Source organism: Aedes albopictus, chromosome 3, assembly GCF_035046485.1.
Source record: "Aedes albopictus strain Foshan chromosome 3, AalbF5, whole genome shotgun sequence".
NCBI lineage: Eukaryota > Metazoa > Arthropoda > Insecta > Diptera > Culicidae > Aedes > Aedes albopictus.
In genome coordinates this window covers 372648967-372676206 of record NC_085138.1, presented here as the reverse complement: position 1 = coordinate 372676206, position 27240 = coordinate 372648967, and the positions used below count along the sequence as shown (strand labels likewise).

The window sequence follows — 27240 nt, the reverse complement described above, 5'->3', positions numbered from 1 at the left end:
TAAACCGGAAGGAGTATTGGCAAGCAAATTCTACTATTGAGGCTCAGTTCCCCATATGACGAAGAAAAGCTAATGTTAGATTGTGACTCTACTTTCGTCACCACTCCAGGAGCTTTGCAAGGTAATATTTCGAATAGTCATATTCTTTAAAGCAACAAAAACGAACACCTCCATCTTGTGCGATTGTCTTTCGTCAGTTGTTAGGCTCCTATTATTCTTCTTTTTCCTCTTCTTCTTCTTATTCTGTATGACTCTACAGGGGGTGGCCAAAATGTTTGGGATAGGCACCTTTTTTTTTTCTCTCCCAAAAAAGTTCATCGGAAATTCTCAAATTTTGACTGTTTGTCAACCCTTTATGGGATTGTAACATAAGGCTGAATTTCAAAAGGCTGAATGCACAAAAGGCTGAATACGAGAGGCTGAAATCAAGAAAGTGTAACATAAGGCTGAAATTACAAAAGGCTGAAAATTGAAAAGGCTGTAAATTCGAAAATGCATATTTAAGTTATAGCATTTCTTCCTTTTCTTGGAGTAACGGCCGAACTGAGATCGAGCCTGCTTCTCAGCTTCGGCATATCGTGTAACAGGCACGAAGATACTCAATGCCAAAGGAAGTCAAAAATTTTTTTGTAATGAAAAGTTCTTGGTCCGAACGCGAATCAGCATGGGCCCTAGTTTCTTATAGTAGTGTAAAGGCTAATGGTGCATACCAACGAACAACAAAAGCAACTGATTATATCGTTAATTTATCCTTCTTTAAACATGAGCTATTCTTTTGAGTCATGCTGTTTTGGAGATGGTTGTCGTTACAGCTACTAAGGGACCGTCCATATACCACGTGGACAGCTTGGTGGGGGGAGGGGGTTAGCGAAAAGTCCACGCTTGTCCACGGAGAGGAGGGTGGGCACTAGGGCAGTTCAGATTTCAAACATGTTGGAAATTCAAAACTCCCATATGTTCATTGCAATCCTTGGTGCAAAACTAGAGCCCTGTCAAATTTTCAGCCATTTCGGTGGTGATTTAATGGTGGCCCAAGAGCAAAATAGGTTTGTATGGGAATTACTATGGAGAATTGTGAAAAAAAGTTCTCCACGTTGTAGAGCATTTACACATGGATAAAATCATAGGGTCAAAGCCAAATTGAATTCTTCAGATCTCAACGATGAATGTTGCTGAACACCGGAACTTATTTGGACAATCGGCAAAAAAGATATTAAACAAATTCTCACTCGCATGCGCATCTTCTTACACGATGTCCTGCAAGATGTGCAAGAAGCTAACACGCATACTATGATTGCGTGTCAAGCGTGTCGGTCGAGCTGTGGTCTTCTGTTCAAGCATGCATGGAAGGATATTGATTAATAACTTTTGACTCGTGAGTCGAAATGAGTTGCGGTCTTCGGCAACATTGATCATTGTGATCTGAAGAATTCAATGTGACTTTGAGCAAATAACTTCATCCATGTATTAATGCTCTGCAGCGTGGAGATCCTTCTTTGATAATTCTCCATAGTAATTCACATATAAACCTATTTTGCTCTTGGGCCACCATTAAATCACCACCAAAATGGCTGAAAATTTGACAGGACTCTAGTTTTGTACCAAGGATTGTAATGAACATATGGGAGCTTTGAGTTTTTAACATTTTTGAAGTCTGAACTGCCCTAGTGGGCACCTTATGCAAACCAACGTGGTTCATTTTTATTTTGAACCAACCCTGAGGGCGACGGAAAGACGCACAGCTGGCAGCCTTATTTGATGTTTTGTTTTGATTCTGCGTTCCGTTTCACTCCGTTCTAATGGCAGATTGACATTTGAACCATTTTTAATTTGAACGATGTGCAGATTAGTGGGGGTCAAATTAAAAAGTGTCAAACCAACGGGGGTAGACGGTATCAGAATTTCTAATTACTTAGTTTTTTTCATCGATGAATATTCTGGAGATTCAAAATGGAGTGTAGACCATGCAAATGTTGGTGTTTCAGTCAGAAAATTTTCATTGAAGTGCTATATGGATTTCTGGAAGTTTTATATCAAATTTTTAAGCTACTTCACAGTTTTAAAATACATGTAGGGATTTGCAGGATTATCTCAAAAACTTTTTTTGTAGGTTCCTTTAAAATTTAAGATGTTTCTAATGGATATTAAAGTCTAAACCTCAGTAATACAATTAAGATGCTGTAAATCTTGTTTTATGGAAGAAAAAAAAACAATATTTAAAAAAAAAACTTTTGAAAATCACTTTTTTCATTTATTTTAGAAATATGAAAAAAATATCTTTTTTTTATCATGTCCACGTGGACATTGGGGAAGGGGGTAGGGGTCAATGAAAAGTCTACGCTTGTCCACGGGGAGGGGAGAGGGGGTCAAAAACCATGAATTTCCTGTCCACGTGGTATATGGACGGCCCCTTTTTTTTTTTTTTTGCTAGGTTTCTAGCTGCACTCTGAATAGAGTTGAAACCTCTACACTAGACCCGAAGATAGAAAAGAGTACGTAATCTTTCAGAAGCAGTTTGCCAGCCGTACGCGGAAAATGATATCCATTAAGACACTGTTGCCTACTGACTCAGAAAGTTACGGTAGAAGGTTGGAAAGTTTTCAATTAGTCAGTCAGTCAGGATTTGCCTATGTAGTGTTATGGTCACACGGTTTGTGTTTGTCGTCTTGTTCGATTTTGTGGTATGGTTCAAAATGTTTTTCTTCTCGTTAAGTCAGTGGTCGTATGTTTGTTTTTTTTTTCCTCGAATCAATCAAACCCTGTATGTTAAAATAGAGTCGATCCTGTGTCAAATTGTTTTCTTGATTTCGCTAATTGTTTTCTACTTCTCTGTGTTCATCTCTTGTGTCCTTCAATTGTCATCGGTCCAAAACCCCCAGAAACATGCAACTGAACTTCTGATATTTTTCTGTTGGTGTCAAAATGCCATCTAAGAGATAAACAAAAATACGTCAAGTTGGTCAGTTGATTGCAATAAAATTTTAAAATAAAAAAGATTGCTTGTCAACTATTATGTATTCGTCCCCCTACAAATACTATGAAAAATGTTCAAATTCGTTCAATTGTCCTATCGGTCTTACCTAGATAAACCATGTCATTTTCTCAAGCGTGGCCTAGAAATATCAACCCAGTCATACACAAGTAACGTTGTTCAGTTAATACAAAGCAGTCAGTTTTTGTCCAAAATGTCACGTCGAACGCATTGACGTCAACAATGCGTTTAAGTGTTCGCACGTGAGCTTCGAATCTATCAGCACAATTAAGTGCTGCAAATCTCCTTCCCACTATTAATTCTTCGGTCGATTAATTAATAAAGCATTCAATATTTAAATAAAATATGACCAACTAACATTCTAAAAATTCGAAAAAGCGACTATGACATTAATGAATTACTAATCAAAATCAACCAAGAAACGTGGGAAATAGAGCCCAAACAACATTTTGAAGTCAGCTGGCTGTAAAAGGTTCCAAAACCTGTCACAAATCCTACAATACTTTTATTAGGATTTGTAACGATCATCAAAACCTTCTTAAATCCAACCGACTTGGAACTATTGCTTAGGAATAGACTCTAATGAGCCCTGGCGGATCCTCCATGTTTATCGAGCATGTCTGATGCATATGATCCAGCCATACTCCATCTGCAGCAGCCGGTTCGTGATGAACCGTTGGAGGCGCATTAAAGTGTTAAAAAGGTGATATGTTTCACTAAAGAACACTACATTACAATAATCAAAATGAAACTCCTTCACTTTAATACCGTCAACCTCTGCGAACTTGGCCAGGGCACGTGGTATATGCCCCTAAAACAATATCATCAGAGATTTTCCCTTCTTTCCCTTCTTTCCCTTCTTAGGCTGACACAAATTTCGATTTTCTCTAATGTCACCGCCCCCTCGGAAAATTTTGGTCGGAATCCGACATTTTGAGGGGGGCCACAAATAAATTATTCAAGAAATTTAAACTTTTTAAAGTGAAATTAGAGTCGTCGAGAAAATTTCTTAACAAATCCGATGAGTTTGACGATTTTGCCTAATTGTTTGGGTAATTTTGCATCAAATGCACTTATTATTTATCATCCTCCCCCTTGACGAGTCAACGAGTAAAGTGACAAAAGAAGAAAATGAGATTTGTTCCGGCCTTATAGGTATTCGATAATTCATGGCATTACTACCAGTCGTAAAACTTTCCGATTCAGAACATTGTAATTGAAGCATGTTCTTCCAAAATGGCTTTGTTTGGCCAACCATGAACTAGGGACGGTAAGGCGGTCATTCGTCGAACTCAAACAAAACCAATGCGTGTGCCACGGTTGGGTAATCGACCACAAGTAAATTTTCAAATAGATCGTAATATCAAAGAATGTATGTAATTATTCCCAATTGGCGTGATCTGTTTGTCTGAGTTGTTAGTGTTGAGGTTAGCCTTTAGGCTGGTGAGTTTGAATCACCATTTCAGCCTTATGATATTTCAGCCTTTTGATGCATTCAACCTTCTGTAATTTCAGCCTTTCGTGTTTCAGCCTTTTGTTATTTCAGCCATTCGTAATTCAGCCTTTTGTACGTAACCCCCTTTTAAATGTGCATTATTGGTACAAATTTGGGCTCGATTGGTTAATCTTTCGCGAACTTTGAACCGTTCTGGTAAAACACTATTTTTAGACAACTAATTTTTGAACTGTCATATCTTAGAAACCATTGAATCGAACTGAATGAAATTTTGAACGTTTATCAACAATATATTGATACTTAATACGACGTTATAAAATATAAAAAAAATTCACGACGAATAAAGTTATACCGGTTTAACTTTTATCACCCATATAAAATGAGTAAAATTTACAATACCACACAAAAATTACTAAATGTGTTTTTCCGTTAATCCAAATAGGCTCTAATGTATCTTATTAGAGATATTTAGAGAATAGAAGAAGAAAATCTGTGGACATCAAAGCTAAAATTTAATGACATTGATGTAAAAATGATACACTTTTTCGAGAAAAACACAAAAAGTGTCAATCCATGATAACTTTTTTCAACGGTCAAAAAGTGTCTATGTTTTGACTTGTGAAGCATCAATACATATATTGTTGATAAACGTACAAAATTCCATTCAATTCGGTTCACTGGTTTCGGAAATATGACAGTTCAAAAATAAATTGTCTAGAAAATAGTGTTTTTCGAGAACTGTTCTAGGTTCGCGAAAGATTAACCAATCGGGCTCAAATTTGTACCAATAATGCACATATAATAGGTTGACAAGCAGTCAAAATTAGAGAATTGTTGATGTACTCTGTGAAAAGTTACAGATATTCCATGAAAAATTTCCTAAACAAATGCTTTGAAAAATTCTGCGAAATTCTCGAAATTTTTTTTTCGGGAATCTGGAATTTTCTTCTAGAAATTTTCTAAGATCTAGCAGTAATCAAAAACATCTCGAAGCATTTCAGCATTATTTCAGAATAAAGCCATTGACAAACTGTTAGAAATTTCTTCCTATCTTCAGTCGCAAACTCCCTTCGATAATAATCAATCATAATCAATTCCCAGAGTTCAGAAAAATCTTATTCGAGAAATGCAAGCAATGGTTCTATATATTTCACCTGAAATTCTTTACGAAAATGAAATAGGTCTAATTCAAACTAGTTTCAATAAAAAAAATCTTTCCACCAAAAATTCCCTGATTGACTCCGGAATTCTCTGATAATCCCAAGTTTTTTCCAGGGTAAATCAAATTCCCTGATAATTCCAGGTTTTTCCAGATAGTAGACACCCTGCTAAACATGATTGAGCGAAATCGAAACACGCACTGTAGCTTCACGTCTGGAACAAAAAGGAGGATATAAATCTCAATTATTTATTGCCGTTTTTCTTAATTTTTCCTATGTTCTTGAGTTATTACTTTTTCGTGTTACCATTTTATTAGTAGAATTGTAAATGCTTTTATAAATGAACAAAAACATTAAGAGAAAGACAATATTATTTAAAAAAAAGTGAATTGTGCCGACAATTGATTTGACGAAGCTCTCGATGTTTGTTTGGCAAATACATGAATAATATCACTTCATTGTATACAAAAATATTGTTTATTTTCTGTATCATAAACTTGTAACTATTTCAACTCGTAAAAGATGCTACTTTACGATACCATGACTACGACACAAGATATAATGACGATAACGAGGATTATTATAAATATGTTTTATTCTTTTCATAAAAACTTCAGGGCTGCCAAAAAGGTCATTACCAATATTTTCTTGTTTACATTTATCAAACATTATAACGCTTAGTCATGGAACTATGCCGCTGAATCTTAGAACCATGAAACAACGGCATGAAACCAAGCAACAAAACAAACGGTTGTACAACCGCTATCGTGACGCTTTTGTGACATTTGTACTGCTTGGTCAACAACTTCGTCGAATAGGATAAAAGCACTAGACTTCGTCACTGCTCTAGTCATCGCCCCCTCTATAGAAACTCCATTTTTATGTATGAAGTGGCGAAGATTAGAGCAGTATTTGGGAAGGGGGGGTGGTGGTGTTGAATTGGGGCGAATTCTAGTTCTTTTACCCTATTGCAAAACGTTCATAAATACGCTCCACGCTTACTTGTAAATAAAACATCTTGCCAACAACGCCAGCTAGAACTGAAGCTGTTTTGGGCAAACAACTCCCCATTGAAATATCAAAAACAATGATGATTCGTACCACTCAGTGTCAAACATTTGAATCCATGGTACATATTATATAACTGTGTAATGTTAAATTATTCAGATTTCAATTATTGGGGTATAGAGAGTTTCGGTACATATGCGAGTTGCACCTGTCTATGCTTAAACCCTCGAAGCCACGGAGTGTGAGCTACACTTACATCTCACATATCGGCCATTGTGAAAATTTTCTTCAATCCGCCTACATGCGTCCGTTCAACAAATAGGGAATCGTGGATGCGGTTCTCATCTGAGCAGTTAGATTTTTCATTGTTATAAATGTGAATTTTAATCTAAAGCTAATTTCTCACACGATTTGGATATCATTTAGCAAAAAGTGTAAATGTAGATTTAGTAAACATTCCCGCTGTTGCCATTACGAACCTTAAGCAAGACTTTAAACTTCTTAACTTTTTCATACATAGATGAACCACTACATTTTGGAACACTACTTTTAACCTTTTACTAACCTCTCACACTAGCGCTGGTTCAAAATATAATCCAACGTCCTTCAACAAAGTTCTCCAGTCAACTGAGTAGAAATATACAAATATATTACTGGTGCAGTTGGACTGATACCACTCGCAGGAACTTTCAGATCTGTTGACACACGGCGCAATTTAACAATTAATTGTAAAGCGAAAAAAAAACATTCGTAAGATTCAATGGATTTAATATGAAAAATATTCGTCAAAAACACTATTTTTTTTCAACACCTAACTTGATATGTTTCATTTTACTTTAAGGATCTCATTATGAGTGAAATAAGTGTTCGAGCCGCAATAATTCAACATATATTCTCTATAGTATAATCTTTGCAGGATCTTAAGCAGACTGTTGCTAAAATAACCCCACTTTTACATTAGTTTTTTACCCAAACCGTACACTATCGTACACATCTGCGAGCTGTTGGAAACTGTAGGAAGATTAATTGAAATTTTCAGGAAAAGTTGTAACGAGAACCATGAAGGACAAACGCCTTTGAATCCCAGTTAAGCATTCCATCAGAATTTTAAATGCTCAAATCTCAAGAAGTAGTCTTCTACAAACAGTGTAATTTTTATTTTGTTCTTGTTCACGTGTAATAAGTTTAAAATAAGAGGAACAGTTGTGCTGGTTTAGTTGTTCATATGATTTTTTTTATACTTCAATAACTTCAACCACAATCGCGTGAGCGATTCCAATTAGCGGCTGCACTTACACTTTGTAAAGCGCCTAATTGTACAGTATGCGGCAGGAAAAAATGCGAAAGTGTTTTTCAACTTCAAACCTCATTTTCGTCCATTTGACATTAACCAATTTAAGTTCCAACGTTCCATGATCTATAATAGGCTAGTTTTCTGAAAAGTTAATTAAAAAATTTCCCATTTTGGTCACTAACCTTTACAGGGCGGCGCCTGAAGATGAAGACAACCAGAATTTTCAAACCGCAGAAAATCGCACAGGTCGCTAAATTTCACATGTGATAAAACAAAATTTTTGATTTTCTCTACAATATCATCAAATATATGTACTTATTTCATCTGCTATGTGAAACTACATGGCTCTGGATCAGTGTGGTCTGGTTGTTCATCGAATTTGAGCTAATTTTGTTACTGTTATAGTCATTTTGTTTAATGACCATTGGGCGCGCAGTTTAATGATATCCGCTAATTAGGCCTACATTATCACGTGTTAAACATCAAATGTTTTCATTTTTATTTTTCAGTACTAGAATATAGACATTGACTGATACACTGTCATGAAAAAATAGTCATATATATCCCATATTTAGCGTGTAATAGTGCCTTGAACTTTTCGCATTTTTTCCTGCCGCACCCTGTATTCTATTCTAATTCCACTAATTCCGCCGCTGTCACTTTTCTACCCTGTCCACGGTAGAATGATGAGTACGATGTTGCTGTGTGGTTTTTTGTTCCATTTCCAGTCCGATTGGGGGTCCATTATGAGTTGCCGTTAGCCGTTAGTAAAAGGGTCAGGGGTCAGCTGCTCTCGGGGGAAGTGCAACTGACGAAAAATTGCAAGTGCCGGGGCTGGGATCGAACCCATGACAATCCACTTATGAAGCGAACGTGTAGCCATTACGCTACGGGCCCCGGCTTTCCATAGGATTTGTGCGCTCAAAATCGGGAGTAGGCGCAAAAAAAGCTTGTCCTTAATGATTTCCGGATGATTTCTTGTATGATTTTTGGTTTATATTTTTCCTAAAGCCATTACTGGATTTCCATGGTGAAAGCTGATTCAGAACTTTTATACAAAACTGCTTTTTTTTTTGAGGAACTCAAATCAGGATTGACGATAAACATAACAGATCAAGTGTCTGCCACACAATATACGAATGCAAAATAGTAATTGGCACGTAAGGCTCTCAGTTGATATGTGCTCATAAAATACGGCTAAGAAAGCCGGTTTTGTCACAGTCTGGGCGTTACGCCAAGAAAAATATTAAAAATAAGATAAAGAATATGTAAATTGTAAATAAGATTCATAAATAAAATCCTTACGAGATTGTTCATTGATCTCTTCTCAGATCTTAAACGGTACCTTCTCGAGAGATACTAATAGATTTTATCCAAGATTTGAGTGATTTGTCAGGCGCATCGTAGTGTACGATCTGAAAACCCCTACCCTAGGGAATACATATAATTACATACGATTACATGCTTTTTACTCGATTACACGGTCGTCACTGCTTAAACAGTTACCAGCCATGTTAACGGCAAAGAAACCTATTTCCAGTTCACAAATAAAACTTTTCAAGCTAATTTGATGATTGGTTATTGTTTTCATTATTCTATGTTTGTTTTTTCGTTTTAGCAATGGGACATTGTTTTTTTCTTCACTTATTAAAAGGTCGATGCCAATACTATTATTCTTTGCATGAAAAAGACTTTGATCATTGGAATTTGATCTTTGGTAATGCATGCTTACTTACCGTATCGATCAGGCTAAGGCCGGGGTGGCCTCTGCTGTACATAGTAGCCGTCTCCATTCCACTCGGTCCATGGCTGTTTGTCTCCAGTTCCGCACTCTGCGTAGGGTCCGCAGATCGTCCTCCACTTGGTCGACCCACCTAGCTCGCTGCGCACCACATCTTCTTGTACCGGTCGAATGACTCTCGAGAACCATTTTAGTCGGGTTGCTATCCGACATCCTTATGACGTCACCCGCCCACCGTAGCCTCCCAATTTTCGCGGTATGGGCGATGGTTGGTTCTCTCAGCAGATGATGCAGCTCGTGGTTCATTCGCCTTCTCCAAGTCCCGTCTTCCATCTGCACTCCGCCGTAGATGGTACGCAACACCTTCCGTTCGAAAACTCTAAGGGCGCGTTGGTCCTCTGCACGTAGGGTCCATGTTTCGTGTCCATAGAGGACTAATCAGCGTTTTGTAGATAGTTAGCTTCGTGTTACGGCGAACTTTATTCGATCCTAGAGTTCTGCGGAGTGAAAGTAAGCACGATTTCCTGCCACTATGCACCTCTGAATTTTTTTGCTAGTATCGTTGTCGGCGGTCACCAGTGAGCCCAAGTACACGAATTCTTCAACCGCCTCGATTTTATTATCGTCGATATAAATTCGGGGTGGCACCTTGCTGTAACTCTCTGCGAGATTCGAAGGGACTCGAGAGTGTCCCTGATACTCGAACTATGCACATCACTCGATCCATCGTCGCCTTGATCAATCGTATCAGTTTATCCGGGAATCCGTATTCGTGCATAATCTGCCATAGCTGTTCTCGATCGATTGTATCATACGCCGATTTGAAATCGATGAACAAGTGATGTGTGGGCACGTTGTATTCGCGGCATTTCTGCAACACCTGGCGGATGGCGAACATCTGGTCCGTTGTAGCGCGTTCGCCCATAAATCCAGCCTGATATTGCACCACGAACTCTCTTGCAATCGGTGATAGACGGCGGAATAAAGTTTGTTGCTGACCGAATTTTCGAAGCGTTATTCTGAGTGAACAGCTTGTGGAATGCACAAGCTTCATTCTGGTTCCAAGGTTCCAAATGATGCGGCCTTTTTTCAATTCTTCAAAGATGTTTTTAACTCTGGATTTGGATTTAAATCCGGAAATAAAATACTGGGTTTCAGGGATAGGATTTTCTTATGAAATTTTAGTTCAGTGAAACTCCTCTAGATAATCCGTAGAAAAAAAGTTACATCGGAAGAATTTATATAAAAAAAAGTTCCAAATTAAAATTTCTACTGAATCCAAAGAGCGAATTCTGAAATTTGGAAATTCGTTACTTCTCGAGCTTTGATTGAAAAAAAAACAGAACTCCAACTAACTCAAAACAATAACACCAGCATCTTTGAATAGAAAATCTCACAGACATAGATCGATAACCCGTCCAATGGCTCTAACCCTGATGATGGATTCAAACGGTTTCTGTTGGCCTCAAATGACGAATAACTGAACAACAACAGAGGGACACAAAAACACAATTTCTCATCTCTTCAATAGTGGTGTGGTAATGATAATGCTGATGATGATGATGATGAAGCAGACGACCGATCGCTTTCTTCTTCCCTTCACTGGAAATTCGTGATTCATCTAAAACCCAATCTTCAATCTTCAATCCCATTCACAATATGTACGCGGAGAAACCGTTGCAAAAGACACATGCTGGCCTGGCGGGAGATGACGACGTCGATGATGATGATGGTGGTGACGGGGCTTTGTTTCCCTTGTGCGATCCACTTTGTTCAGCTGAAGATGAAGAGTGAAAGAATGCAGTCCCCTCGACTAGCGGAAGACGATCAAGTTCACCGTTAAATAGGAAAGGCTGGCAACTCTCGGAAGACCTCTGGGCTGCGCAAGCAGCACACGGTGTCAAAGCCCACTTCCATGCGGAAACCGAATCGAACGACAACCACAAACGGAGCTCGAAAATGAAAAAAAAACTGTCCAAACAGCTGTTTTTAAACTGTTGTGTACGACGACGACTGCCTTACGTAAACTTCCCCGCACAAGACGGTGCGGAGTTGAAGACTCGAAGACTTCGAGAGGTGAGGTTTCTTTTTTGTTTTGGTTTTGCACTGCGGCACCGTTCCATACGGCAGCCAAAGCTGCAAAGTGACAAATAAGAAAAAAAAATATATTTATTCACAAAAAATGAGGCTTTCCGTTGGGGTCTCAGAAGTAAGCATTACACAAAAGACGAGCCAAAAACCGGAAGCGAACCAGACGAGTCGGCTTTCGAATAAGGTTGCATATGCACGGGTGAAAAATGTGAAGAAAGTGCATTCAGTGTGTGGGCAGATGGTTGGAAGATCGACTTTTGTGGTAATCCTATAAAAAGTGTAGAATGCTACCGAATTGGTATTTTCATTTAATAAAGTATAAACTGCATGTTTTGAGACTGCATCTTCTGAAAGCAATAAAGACTAAATCATAAGGGCGGTAAGGCGTCTTTCATAAGCTTGAAAGCTTCTGCCGGAAGCTGGAGAACCTTCTCCTAGAAACTGGAATAGAGCAGCTGAAAAAGCTTTTTCCAGAAGCTAAGAAGCTTCTCCCGAATGAAACTGCAAGAGCTCCTCCAAGATGCTGGAAAAGATTCTTTCAGAAACTGGAAAAGTTTCTCCCAGAAGCTGGAAAAGTTTCTCCCAGAAGCTGGAAATGTTCCCGCCAGAAGCTGGAAACGCTTCTCCCAGAAGATGAAAAAACTTCTCTCAGAATGTGGAAAAGCTTCTCCCAGAAACTGGAAAAGTTTCCGCCAGGAACTCGAGAAGCTTCTCCCAGATACTGAAAAGCTTCTCCCAGAAGCTTCTAGAAAAACTTTTCCCAAAAAACTGCAAAATCTTCTCTGAGAACCTGATAAAAGCTTCTCCCAGAAGCTGTAAAAGCTTCTCCAAGAAGCTGGAAAAGCTTCTCCCAGAAGCTGGAAAAGTTTCCGCCAGGAACTTGAGAAGCTTCTCCCAGATACTGAAAAGCTTCTCGCAGAAGCTGGAAAAGCTTCTCTCACAATTTGAAAAAGCTTCTCTCAAAAGCTGGAAAAGCTACTCCCATAAACTGGAAAAGAACTTCTAGAAAAACTTTTCCCAAAAATCTGCAAAATCTTCTCTGAGAACCTGATAAAAGCTTCTCCCAGAAGCTGTAAAAGCTTCTCCCTAAAGCCGGCAAAGCTTCTCTCAGAAGCTGAAAAAGCATTTCCTAGAATTTGGAAAAGCTTCTCCCAGAAGCTTGAAAAGCTTCTCCCAGAAGCTTGAAAAGCTTCTCCCAGAAGCTTGAAAAGCTTCTCCCAGAAGCTAAATAAGCATCTCCCAGAAGCTGGAAAAGTTTCTCCTAGAAGCTTGAAAAGCTTCTCCCAGAAACTTGAAAAGCTTCTGTCAGAAGCTGGAAAGGCTTCTACCAGAATCGGAAAAGCTTCTTCCGGAAGCTCGAAAAGCATCTCTGAGAAGCATCCCAGAAGCTGGAAAAGTTTTTTTCAGAAGATGGAAAAGCTTCTCCTAGAAGCTGTTAAAGCGTCTTCCAGAAGCTGGAAAAGCTTCATTCAAAAGCTGGGAAAGTTTCTCTTAGAAGACGGAAAAGCTTCTACCAGAAGCTTTAGAAGCTTCTCCCAGAAACTGGAAAGGTTTTTCCAGAAGCGTGAAAAATTTCTCCCAAAATCTGGAAAAGCTTCTCCCAGTAGCTGGGAAAGCATCTCCCAGAAGCTTGAAAAGCTTTCCCGGAAGCTGGAAAAGCTTCTCCCATAAGCTGGAAAAGCTTCTCCCAGAATCTGGAAAAGCTTCTCCCGCGGCTGGAAAAGTTTCTCCCAGAAGCTGGAAAAGCTTCTCCCAGAAGCTGGAAAAGCTTCTCCCAGTAGCTGGGAAATCATCTCCCAGAAGCTTGAAAAGCTTTCCCGGAAGCTCAAAGAGCTTCTACCAGAAGCTGGAAAAGTTTCTCCCAGAAGCTGGAAAAGCTTCTCCCAGAAGCTGGAAAAGCTTCTCCCGGAAGCTCCCGGAAAAGCTGCTCTCATAAGCTGCAAAAGCTTCTTCCAGAATCTGGAAAAGCTTCTCCAGGAAGCTGGAAGAGCTTCTCCCAGAAGCTGGAAAAGCTTCTCCCAGAAGCTGGAAAAGCTTCTCCCAGAAGCTTCAAAAGCTTCTCTCAGAAGCTGCAAAAGCTTCACCCAGAAGCTCGAAAAGCTTCTCCATGAAACTCGAACAGCTTCTCCCAGAAGCTGGAAAAACTCTTCCCAGAAGCTGAAAAAGCTTCTCCCAGAATCTGAAAAAGTTTCTCCCAGAAGCTGGAAAATCTCTTCTCCCAGAATCTGCAAAAGCTTCTCCCGCGGCTGGAAAAGTTTCTCCCAGAAGCGTGAAAAATTTCTCCCAAAATCTGGAAAAGCTTCTCCCAGTAGCTGGGAAAGCATCTCCCAGAAGCTTGAAAAGCTTTCCCGGAAGCTCAAAGAGCTTCTACCAGAAGCTGGAAAAGCTTCTCCTATAAGCTGGAAAAGCTTCTCCCAGAAGCTGGAAAAGCTTCTCCCAGAATCTGGAAAAGCTTCTCCCGCGGCTGGAAAAGTTTCTCCCAGAAGCTGGAAAAGCTTCTCCCGGAAGCTCCCGGAAAAGCTGCTCTCATAAGCTGCAAAAGCTTCTTCCAGAATCTGGAAAAGCTTCTCCCGGAAGCTGGAAAAGCTTCTCCCAGAAGCTGGAAAAGCTTCTCCCAGAAGCTTCAAAAGCTTCTCTCAGAAGCTGCAAAAGCTTCACCCAGAAGCTCGAGAAGCTTCTCCATGAAACTCGAACAGCTTCTCCCAGAAGCTGGAAAAGCTCTTCCCAGAAGCTGAAAAAGCTTCTCCCAGAATCTGAAAAAGTTTCCCCCAGAAGCTGGAAAATCTTCTCGCAGAAGCTGAAAAAGCTTCTTCCAAAAGCTGGGGAAGCTTCTCCTAGAAGCTGGAAAAGCTTCTGAGAAGCTGGAGGAACACCTCCTAAAAGCTGGAAAAGCTTTTCCCAGAAGCTGGAAAAGCTTTTCCCACAAGCTGGAAAAACTTCTCCCAGAATCTGAAAAAGCTTCTTCCAGAAGCTGGAAAAGCTTCCCCCACAAGCTGGAAATGCTTCTTCCGGAAGGTGGAAAAGCTTCTCCCAGAAGCTTGAAAAGCTTCTCTCAGAAGCAAGAAAAGCTACTCCTAGAAGCTGAAAAAGCTACTCTTAGAAGCTGGAAAAGCTTGTCGCAGAAGCTGGACAAGCCTCTCGCAGAAGCAAGGAAAGCTTCTCGCAGAAGCTGAAAAAGCTTCTCCCAGAAGCTGGAAAAGCTTCTGAGAAGCTGGAGGAACACCTCCCAGAAGCTGGAAAAGCTCTTCCCAGAAGGTTGGAAAGCTTCTCTCAAAAGCTGTAAAAACTTCTCCCAGAAGCTGAAAAAGCTTCTTAAAAATCAGTGGAAGCATCTCTCACAAACTGGGAAAGCTTTCCTCAAATTTAGTATTTTAGCTCATTTGAAATCCATCCTTGATATATATATCGTATTCGTAAGTTTCTTCCAAGTATTGCGTACACCTACGAAGTTATTCATTTGCAGCAGAAAAAAAAACAACCCAGTAGTGTCTCTACCAATCATCGAACATCCCAGATCTCAACAAAAAATACCGTCAAAATGACTCAAGAAAACGGTTAATGATCTGCATCCGCTTTGTTCATTGTCTTGCCGTCTTCGTCGTCGCCGCCGCCGACGCGCTGTTTGTTGCGTCTTGCATTTTCTCGGGATTTCTCAAGAGTGCAAGTAAACCCCACACACATCAAAACAATACAATAATAGTAAACAAACCGCCGTCGCCGCCACCACTCCCCATTACATCCAACCATCCATCCATCACATCGTGAGTCAACAAACGGTATCTCACTTTTTTTTCGTTTCTATTTTTATTTTTACCATTCATGGCTTCGTCGGCGGCAATGGGATGCACTTTGCGCGCTCTCTACGCTCACGCTCACGGTGTGTCTGGTATAAGAAATTTATTACAAAAAAATAGGCATCGCTAATTTTTACGTTACGTGAAAGTTGACGCTACTAGCTTTCATTCAAGCCCAACATCGAAATATTCCATCGGGGGAACTTTTTCATACAAAAATTGGGTATGTTTGTTAAGTAGAAATAGGGATTAATTTGGAACCGTTCATTTTGTATGGGGAAAAACAGTATTCTGAAAAAGTTGTTCGAGATCCCTCGGTGGATTTTTTTGAGGGACCGTGCAAATGAAAGCTGGAAGTCTCTATTTTTGAATACCGAAAAATTTGGCGATGCCCAATTTTTTGTTATAAACCTTTCCCATACACACGCCGTGCGCTACGATGAGTTGGTTGGCTGCTGCAATAACACATCCTCGAGTGCATGTACCGCTATGTATTAGATGGAGAGACGTTGTTGTTTGTTGATGTTTTTTCGCCTTTCTTGTGGAACGGAAATTCCGCGGAAAGGTTGTCGAGTCACACCGAAATCAAATACTATGTTAGAAAGTTCAAAACGTCATGCCTTTTATAATTAAATACTATACTCTCTCATGAAAACTAATCGTGAACTACCTCACTAATAGAGTATTCTGACCCTCAAATTGAAAACTTGAAAACTTAGCACCAAACAGAATTAAGTAATCGATTGTATACACGCAGTTTCTCAAGTTTCTATAAAAAAACTGCGAAAATTGTAAAACGAAAAAAGTAATCAACATAAATAACCTCTCATTCATTGTACACAGTGTATTCTGTGTATCGTTGCTTTTAGAGTGTTTCGACCATAATGTACAAGATATTGAGGGATTTGCACAAAAGTGCACGCGGCCTATCGCTTCTGAAAGGTACAGCCGCGGTTTTCACTCCCTGTTTACTTCATCCTTATGGGAAATAACATTGCGGCGTTTCCTACGGTGCGGCTGTTCCTTTCGAAAACGATAGACCGCGTGAACTTTTGTGCAAAGCCCCTTTTTGAAACATTTCAACGACCGCGCGGTGTTTACGTTTCAAGAAATCTGACAATACAGATTTACGAGGAAAGATGCATTCAGGGCCTTCAAATGATACATGGTATTCTACAAAATTGTTCCTAATAATAAGGCCCTCTTTCGAATGTACATGAAAATTAGGATGGTCCATATTTCAAATTAATTGGAAACGGATTTGCGGATCCGTATTAAGTTGATTTGGCACGGTAAAGGCTGGATATGCTGCGCAATTAGGATCCCATTGTGATGCACTAGCCTCTGCCCAGCAACTGTTACACGGTGTCAAAATTTCGATTATTATCGAACATTCATGTACCTCGGATTTTTCTTCGAAAATGATTAGTTTTTGGGCTATATAGTCATAATCGGACAACTAGAAAATATTTCATCGGCGAAAATTTTTCCATACATTTTGTATGGGACGTTTTTTGGACTAAAATAGTAGTTATTGATTTTTAGTATGGAAAATGGCCAAAAACTCACCTAACTCAAATTTTCCCCGATAAAATATTTTCAAATTTTGCATTTATACATTATAGCTGAAATTCTAACATTCTATGAAGAAAAATCCGAGGTACATGAAAGTTCGATAATAATCAAAATTTTGACACCGTGTGTTATCCCTACCTCCTCGTGGTACCGGCCGGAAACTATGAGCAACCTTAGGGAAGATCGGGTAACCAACCCCGGTGGGAACTTTGGTCGTAGGCTGACAGGAAAGGGGGGTTTGCTTCGGCGTGAAACTGCCAATCTCTCAACTTCATTGGGAGCACCCTCGCCGATCTACTGAAGGACTGCGGGTTCGGCATCGTAACGCTGCAGGAGGTGTGTTGGACAGGATCCATGGTGCGAACGTTTAGAGGTAATCATACCATCTACCAGAGCTGCGGCAACACACGCGAGCTGGGAACAGCTTTCATCGTGATGTGTGAGGTACAGAGGCACGTGATCGGTTGGTGGCCGATCGACGAAAGAATGTGCAGGTTGAGGATCAAGGGCCGATTCTTCAAGTTCAGCATAATGAACATGCACAGCCCACACTCCGAAAGTACTGATGATGACAAGGACGCATTTTACGCGCAGCTCGAACGCGAGTACGATCGCTGCCCTAGCCACGACGTCAAGATCATCATAGGAGATTTGAACGCTCAGGTAGGCCAGGAGGAGGAATTCAGACCGACGATTGGAAAGTTCAACGCCCACTAGCAGACGAACAAAAATGGCCTACGACTCATTGATTTCACCGCCTCCAAAAATATGGCCATACGTAGCACCTTTTTCCAACACAGCCTCCCTTATCGTTGCACCTGGAGATCACCACAGCAGACGGAATCGCAAATCGACCACGTTCTGATTGAAGTACGCCACTTCTTCGACATTATCGATGTCAGGACCTATCGTGGCGCCAACATCGACTCCGACCACTATCTGGTGATGGTCAAACTGCGCCCAAAACTCTCCGTCATCAACAATGTACGGTACTGGCGACCGCCACGGTACAACCTAGAGCGACTGAAGCAATCGGACGTCGCCTCAGCATACGCGCAGAATCTCGAGGCCGCGTTACCAGACGAGGGCGAGCTCGATGAGGCCCCTCTAGAGGACTGCTGGAGTACAGTGAAAGCAGCCATCAACGACGCAGCCAAGAGCACCATCGGGTACGTGGAACGGAATCGACGGAACGAATGGTTCGACGAAGAGCGCAGAACCGTTTCGGTGGAGAAGAACGCAGCGAGGGTGGTAATGCTGCAGCAAGGGACTCGACAGAACGTGGAACGTTATAAACAGAAACGGAAACAGCAGACCCGCCTCATTCAGGAGAAAAAGCGCCACCTGAAAGAAGCGGAGTGTGAAAAAAATGGAACTGCTGTGCCGTTCCCAAGAAACACGGAAGTTCTATCAGAAGCTCAACGCATCCCGCAACGGCTTCGTGCCGCGAGTCGAAATGTGCAGGGATTAGGACGGAGACCTCTTGACGGACGGACGTGAGGTGATCGAAAGGTGGAAGCAGCACTTCGATCAGCACCTGAACGGCGTGGAGAACGTAGGCACGGGAGGCCACGGCAACGGAAGGAACGACGACGCCAGTGCAGCGGAGAACGGAAATGAACCCATCCCCATGCTGAGGGAAGTTAAGGATGCCATTCGCCAGCTCAAAACCAACAAAGCAGCTGGTAAGGATGGTATCGCAGCTGAACTCATCAAAATGGGCCCAGACAAGTTAGCCACCTGTCTGCATCGGCTGATAGTCAGGATCTGGGAAACCGAACAGCTACCGGAGGAGTGGAAGGAAGGGGTAATCTGCCCCATTGACAAGAAAGGCGACCATTTGGAATGTGAGAACTTCAGGGCGATCACTATTTTGAATGCTGCCTACAAAGTGCTTCCCAGATCATCTTCCGTCGTCTGTCACCTAAAACTAATGAGTTCGTGGGAAGCTATCAAGCCGACGGTCGGTCGACAACGGACCAGATCTTTACCGTACGGCAAATCCTCCAGAAATGCCGTGAGTACCAGGTCCCAACGCATCACCGTTCATCGATTTTAAAGCGGCATACGACAGTATCGACCGCGCAGAGCTATGGAAAATCATGGACGAAAACGACTTTCCTGGGAAGCAGACTAGACTGATTGTTAGTCAACGATGGACGATGTGCAAAACTGCGTAAGGGTTTCGGGTGAACTATCTGCGGGACTGCGACAAGGTGATGGACTCTCATGTCTACTCTTCAACATCGCTCTGGAAGGTGTGATGCGACGAACCGGGCTCAACAGCCGGGGAACGATTTTCACGAAATCCGGTCAATATGTGTGCTTCGCAGACGACATGGACGTTATCGCAAGAAAATTTGGAACGGTGGTTAAGCTGTACACCCACCTGAAACGCGAAGCAGCAAAGATCGGACTGGTGCTGAATGCCTCAAAAACAAAGTACATACTGGTAGGCGGAACCGGACACGACCTGATCCTTCTGGGCAGTAATGTTACGATAGACGGGGATACCTTCGAGATAATGAAGGAATTCGTCTACCTCGGATCCTTACTGACGACTGACAACAACGTGAGTCGTGAAATTCGAAGGCGCATCATCAGCGGAAGTCGGGCCTTCTACGGGCTCCAGAAGAAGCTGCGGTCGAAAAAGATTCACCCACGCACCAAATGCACCATGTACAAAGCGCTTATAAGATCGGTGGTCCTCTACGGACACGAGACATGGACCATGCTCGAGGAGGACCTGCAAGCACTCGGAGTTTTCGAGCGACGCGTGCTAAGGACGATCTTCGGTGGTGTACAGGAGAACGGTGTGTGGCGGAGAAGAATGAACCACGAGCTCGCTGCACTTTACGGCGAACCCAGCATCCAGAAGGTGCTCGAAGCAGGAAGGATACGATGGGCAGGGCTTGTTGCAAGAATGCCGGACAATTATCCTACAAATTTGGTGTTCGCGACTGATCCGGTTGGCACAAGAAGACGTGGAGCGTAGACAGCACGATGGGCGGATCAGGTGGAGCGTGACTTGGCGAGCATCAGGCATGACCGAGGATGGAGAACGGCAGCCACGAACCGTGTATTATGGAGAAATATTGTTAATTCAGTTTTATCTTGAATTTTCATAAATACTAAATAAATGAAAATGAGCTATCACATACAAATCCTAGAATATGCTACGGTAGCCACGTGGTACCCATGCAAGGTAAACAGCGTTTGCTGAATTCACTGGAGTTTGCTCTAGTTAACCGAGCACCCATGGGCGTAAGTGTAAGAAGGACCAACGCGCCCTTGGATTTTTCGAACGGAAGGTGCTGCGTACCATCTACGGCGGAGTACAGATGGAAGACGGGACTTCGAGAAGGCGAATGAACCACGAATTGCATCACCTGCTGAGAGAACCAACCATCGTCCACACCGCGAAAATCGGGAGGCTACGGTGGGCGGGTCACGTCATCAGGATGTCGGATAGCAACCCGACTAAAATAGTTCTCTAAAGTCATCCGACCGGTACAAGAAGACGTGGTGCACAGCGAGCTAGGTGGGTCGATCAAGTGGAGGATGATTTGGGGACCCTTCGCAGAGTGCGGAACTGGCCACACGCAGCCATGGACCGAGCAGAATGGAGACGACCATGTTCAGCAGAGGTCACTCAGGCCTTAATCTAACCGGTAAGGTGGAAATTGAAAGATGTCATGACATTTTTTTTTTTCATGAAATTCCGTGACATTTCACATCCTTGGCCATATGCATGAGCAGTGGAGCTCCTTTAGGTGGATCAGTCAGATTTTTTACCTTGCATTGTCTCGGAATTTTGGCAACCACGTCATCACCGACCCGCTATATATTGCGATGGTCGTCGTTGTCGTCATCATGGCCAACATCAAAATAAACAGATTGCAAACAATTTGTTTCTCTTCTCAAATATGAACACACAACTCCGTTTCGAATTGGCATTGCAGTCATTGCAGCCCAGCAATGCATGAATGAAAGTCACGCTCACGCTGGCTGACTGCCTTGCACATAGCAAAGTGGCTGGCTGGCTGCTATAGGCTGAATATGTGGGAGTTGCTAGTGGCCGCGTACGCTGAATGAATTTCAATCAAAACATTTTTCACGAAACTGGGTGATTGCAGCTGGTTTGGTTCGAGTGCAAGCTAGTACTAGGTACATGTATGAATCAAGCGGTTTTGCGATGAAACACAGCCCCCCGCTTGAGTCAAAGGTTCTATTTAGACGCCCGCCGGGTGCTCTTTGCTGATCAAACTTTTAGTAGCAGTTGCATTAAATCACTTCCATCGTGATACTGTAGGTACCTGACTCGATGAGTAAGGCTGTCTAGGCAGGTCTAGGCTGCATATGAAACACACACCGTAGCGAAGGCGGTATGACGCCGTCGCCGACTGACGACGTGTAGGTATGACTCACCTTGGGGCCGTTGGTTGTTGTTTACGTTGCTTGTTGCCTCAAGTATAACTGCTCGCTCAACCTCCCAAACAACAACAACGTGTGTCTCAATCACGATGAGTTAGCGGGATTTTTCGATTTCGAATGATGATTTGGAAGCAGTATGACGAAGGTTTTTGCAAAATGTTGTCATGGGTTTTACTAAAACTGTTGATTTCATGCAACAGTTACAATCGGATAAAACAATCATTTTTCGAATGAGTGTAATCAGCTTTGTACCTTTTACTTCCGCCCTGTTTTGCTTATCTTTTGACAGATTCGCGTATTTAGACAAGCACGAGCTAGTCGAAGTACAAGCCACAAACAAACAGACGTAACACTTAGAACAAATTCAATTGAAAAACATGGTTACGAAATCACAACCGCCCAATGCTAATCGTACTGTAATTGGCCGGGCCACCACTAGGTGGCGGTAGTGAGCAAACGTCAAACAGGAGTAAAAACGATACCAGCGCCGCGAGTGGTCAATTGACCAACTGCAGAATATTTAAATCAACCGTTAAAAAGGTGAGTGAAGTGTGATGTTTGTTTTTCTGTGTACAAGCTAAAGCCTCAGACCAACAGGCGTATCACTTGGAACAAAATGCGATAAAAATAATCGTCACGCAAACATAATCGCCCAATGCTATTTATGCAAACCCACTGAGTAGATGACGATAGTGAACAAACGTCAAACAGGAACGAAAACGATTAGAGCGCCATGAGCGAGCAAATTGTTGCACTCAGTTATTTTTTATATAAAAGCAACTATTTTTTTATCTGTATTAACGAGAATTTTGACCCTAAAATATATCGAACTAAAAATTAAAGTGCTTTGAATCAAAGAAAATAAGTCATTGAACCAGGGATTATTGCCATTTTGCTTTGAATCTAATAAATTTGATATTAGATACAAACACATGCCGGGGCCCGTAGCGTAGTGGCTACACGTTCACTTCATATGTGGATGGTCATGGGTTCGATCCCATATGTATGATATGTAAACTAGGGTGGCCCACACTTATATGAAAAAGAAAAATGTCGAAAAATGTCAAGTCTTACCTCCTAAATTAGTTGATTTGGACTCCCCGAATCTACGTTCAAAATTTGAGCAAAATCGATTAAGCCTAAGGGGGCGCTCAAATCGCATTAAGTTTGTATGGGAAAACTTGGCCAAATGTATGCACAAATTTTAAGTTTTGGAATTTCGCCGCTAGGTGGCGCTGTAAGCGTTCAATAATCAACCCTTTTGGTATTATTGTAGGTGACTATATACCAAACAACTTTGTCGAAGACCGCGAAGTGATCCGACGGTTGTGAAAAAATTATAACCTAGGCCACCTTATTGTAAACATTTGTGTATCCACAAAGCATTCCATTGTGCATACACGATAGATGTTGGCTCCTGTCAGATGCATTAGGTGGGATTAGGGTTGCCACATACGTGGTAGGAATTCTCCCTGAATTCTATTAAGGTTTTTCCTAGAACCCTGAGAGAGATTACGCCATATCTATGAGACGGATTGTCTCAGAGTCCCGTGAGGAATTCTCCCCAGAATCATGTGATAGTTTGTTTCAGAATTCTTAGAGAAGCTTCCCCTTGGGGTTCTCCCAAAATGTTTCAGAATCCTAAAATAGATTATCGCAGAAACCTGAATAGGATTATCCTAGAATCCTAAGATGAATTCTCTTCTTGGGTTATGTTTACATACAATTTTTTTTGAAAAAGTTTCTTTTAAATCATATTCAAAGTTTCTTTGACTTATTATCTTCTGAATGAGACCTAGGGTTTTGAAATCTGACGCAAATTGGCGAAGATATGGGCCTAAAAAAATGACATGTTTTTGAGGAGGTGACCCCAAACTTTTGATCGGAGTGTATATTCACAGAATTCTGGGAGATAGGATTACCCCAGAATCCTGAGCAGAATTCCTCCAGAATCCTTTAAAGTATTCTCCCAAAATTCCCCTAAAGTCATGGGTAGAATCCTTTAGAAAGCTAAGAATAATTCTGCCAGATTTCCTAAGGGTATTCCCAAGAATTCCCAAGTGATTTCCCCAGAATCCTGAGAGGGATCATATGAGGGGTTCTTCCAGATTCTTAAGAGAAATATATCCAGAATCCTAGAAAGGATTTTTTCCGTAAATCTGATAAGAATTCTTCCTGGTAGGGATTACGAAATCTTCTAGAATGGACTTCCCCATCATCTTCACAATGATTCTCTGGAATCCTGAGAGGCATTCCCACATAAACAGAAAAAATATCGCAGCTTCCTGAAAGTCTTTCCCCCAGAATCTTTGAAAGGGCTCCCCTAAACTCCTGAAAGGGATTGTCCCAAAACTCTGAAAACACCAGAATCTCAAGAGAATCTTCGTATAATCTTGTCAGGGATTTTCCCTGATTACTAAGAGGGACTCTCCCAGAATCCTGAAAGGGATTTCTGGGAGTAACTTCCCCAGAATACAGAAAACAGAATTCCACTGGGATTCTCGTAGAATGCTGAGAAGTATTTCTTCCGAACCCTGAGAGGAATCATAAAATCTATGCAAGGGATTTTCCAAAATCTTTGGAAGAGTACCCGCCGGATATTTAATAATATTCCTCCAGAACCTTAAAAGGATCTAACGCAGAATCCTAAGCAGGATACCACTTGAATATTGTGTGGAAATCCCTCAATTTCCTAAGAAATACTTCCCCAGAATTCTGAGAGGAATTTCGCCACAATTTTGAGAATGCTGAAAGGAACATCATCCTTGGTAAGGAACCCTGGTAGAAAATACCCCTAAATCCAGAAATTCATTCCCTTAAATCCAGAGATTTTCTAAAATACGGATAGGTATTCCTCTTCCATAACTGTGAGGATTCCTCTAAAATTATGTATGATTCCTTCAAAATGCTGAAGAGTACCACACCAGCATCCTAAGAGATCTTAAACTAGAAAAAAGAAAGACCCTTCCAATAGGCATTCTCCATGACTTTCCCTAGAATCCTGGGAGAGATTACTCTAGTTTTCTGAGATGGATTATCTCTAGTTTTCTGAGATGGATTCTCTCAGAATCATTTATTGGAACTGTTTTAGAATCCTGAGGGATTTGCTGAGATTCCCGTGATTGATTCACCCTAAATCATGTGACGGATTGCCTCAGAATCCTGAGAGAAGTTTTTCGTCGGTATTTTGCCAGAATGCTTAGACGGATATCCCCAGAACTCCCTGGCGGAAGAGAAATTCTCCTGCAGTATTGAAAGACATCCCATTATAATCCTGAAAGAATGTGCTCCAGAACCCTGAGAGGGATCCTCCACATTATTAAGAGAAATTCATCTAGAATCCTGAGAGGGATTCTCAAAAAAAAAGTCCGAATCCAGAGATGGACTGACCTCAAATTCCGAGAAGGATACGTTAGAACGCTGAAAGGGACTCTCTAGACCTTAAAGAAGATTCCTCGGACAGCACAACGCGAAAGGAGTATTCCTTTAGAATCATGAGAAAGATTTACTTAGACTCCTGAGAGGGATTGTCCAAGAAACCTGCGATGTACAGGTATGCCTCAATTTAGTGGACCCTGGCCTAGATTATATAGACCCTCGATTTTATGTACTTCGATTTTATGAACATTTTTAATGGCTAAATTCTACAGTGTATTCTGAAAAAAGTAATTTAATATTTTTGAATCGAAAGAAAAATCGAATGTAAAAAATCGATTCGGTCGATTTCGTGGGGCACCAACATCGATTCAAAAAATCGATTAATCGGAACAAAAACATCGATGTTGCCAACATCGATTCAAAATTGCCCAACGCTGGTTCCAACGGACCCGGAAACCTGGATATCGGCTAACGGCAACTCATAATGTACCCCCAATCGGACTGGAAAAGGAATAAGAGCCACACATCAACATCATCATTCTACCATGAACAGGGTAGAAAAGTGACAGCAGCGCAAGGGCAACCAGTTCGATATAGTAGAATAAAAATAGAATACAATTAGGCGCTGTACAAAGAGTAAGTGCCAATTGGAATCGCTCACGCAGTGCCCTCGTGGACAAAAGAGCTGTAAATTAGGTTAAGTAATTAAAAGAATAAAAAAAAGATACTAACACGAGTACTACTATAACATGCTATCACAGACAAACAGACGTCTCACTCTACTCACTTCCCGTCGTTTCCCTTTTGAACGGATTATTCAAATATTCCGTAGTTCGCAAATTGCTCGCTCATGGCGCTCGCATCGTTTTTGTTCCTGTTTGACGTTTGCTCACTACCGCCATCTACTCAGTGAGTTTGCGTACCACAGCATAATTAGCATTGAGCGATTATATTTGCGTGACGATGATTTTTATCGCATTTTTTTAGAAGTGATACGTCTGTTTGTCTGTGATGCTATACTGATTGCGAGTTATCGTTCAAGCCACCTTGCTTATTATTGGCGATTTGCATTCTTCAATATAGGAAGCAATGAAATATGTTTCTGTTGATTTAACAAACGCTTCTTTACATTTGGTTCTAATATGTGTTATTTTTCTACGTGTAGACTAGTTCATCTCGGGACCACGCTTTGCTTCCCTTCCGAAGGGAGAACTCACATTTTGTGAGTAAGTCGGGAGTGGGATTCGTTCCCAGGTCATCGACGTGATAGTCACGTGCTTTCACAGAGAGCAACTATCAAAAAAAAAACACCTGGACTTTTGCGACAATTGTCACTAAGCATTTTTAGAAAAGCTCGTGGAATAATCCCGAGAAAATATGTAAATAAATTATCTCAGGTGGATCACTGCAAGAAATGTGGTAAACAACTACGCCTTGAAAAAGCGCTAAAAGGAATCAGGAATCAGGAACCCTGGAAGATTCTCAAAGAAGAATCTCAGAACGAATTGTTTGAATATCGGAAAAATGACGAATCTTCGTGAGGGGTTCAAAGATGAATACCAAGAAAAACGGTGTGGACAAATACAGAAATTCTGAGAGGCATTCCAAGAGGTATTTCTAAACAAGTGCCTGAAAGGAACCCTGAAGGAATATCTAGATAGATTTTAAGTACTAGATTCATCCGCGTCCACATAGAATTTCAAGCATATTACCGCAATCGTCAGTCTAACTATATCTGGGAGCCCTCTTCTTGTTCGTTTAGCACGATTATCCAGATTCCAGCATGATTGAACTTGTTTTTTATTTGAATAATCATTCAGAGAATTTTCAACGCCTTTACGGAATCACAAGCTTCCAGTGAGTACCTTAAGCATTACAGGAAAATATTCGTTTCGAAAGTTCTTACTACAAAAATGTAGTAATAGCTCATGTTGGAAGGAAGTAAACACAACATATAACGGTGTAAGAATTCCCTAAGTATTTCAGGTTTTTCTCTGGTAAATAAAATTTTATGAGGTTTCCCAGTTTCCCAGGTTTTTCCAGGTATTATACACCCTGGTAATCACGTCTCAGGTAATCACTACAAACCCGTGCCTCAGCTCAATAGCAAACCTTGACTCACTTCAATGCAACCGTACTAGATCTGTAGAATTCCATTTGGAAAAGTCACAAACTCGTATCTATCTGGTTTGGTCATGCGCTGCGCAGTTTAATCATAACATCATCTCTGTTGTTTACTCTCATTCATAAACTCTCTATACGTGACGATCGATGCATTTTGATTTTCGACTGCCTCAAGCTCCGCCGCTCTAAAATT

General features: G+C 41.2%; 1 protein-coding gene across 3 annotated transcripts in view; it reads left to right on the top strand.

Annotated features, from left to right (window-relative positions):
- Positions 1 to 27240, top strand: part of LOC109432273 (xaa-Pro dipeptidase) — a 757159-nt gene that overhangs the window by 519632 nt on the left and 210287 nt on the right. The window lies entirely within an intron of this gene.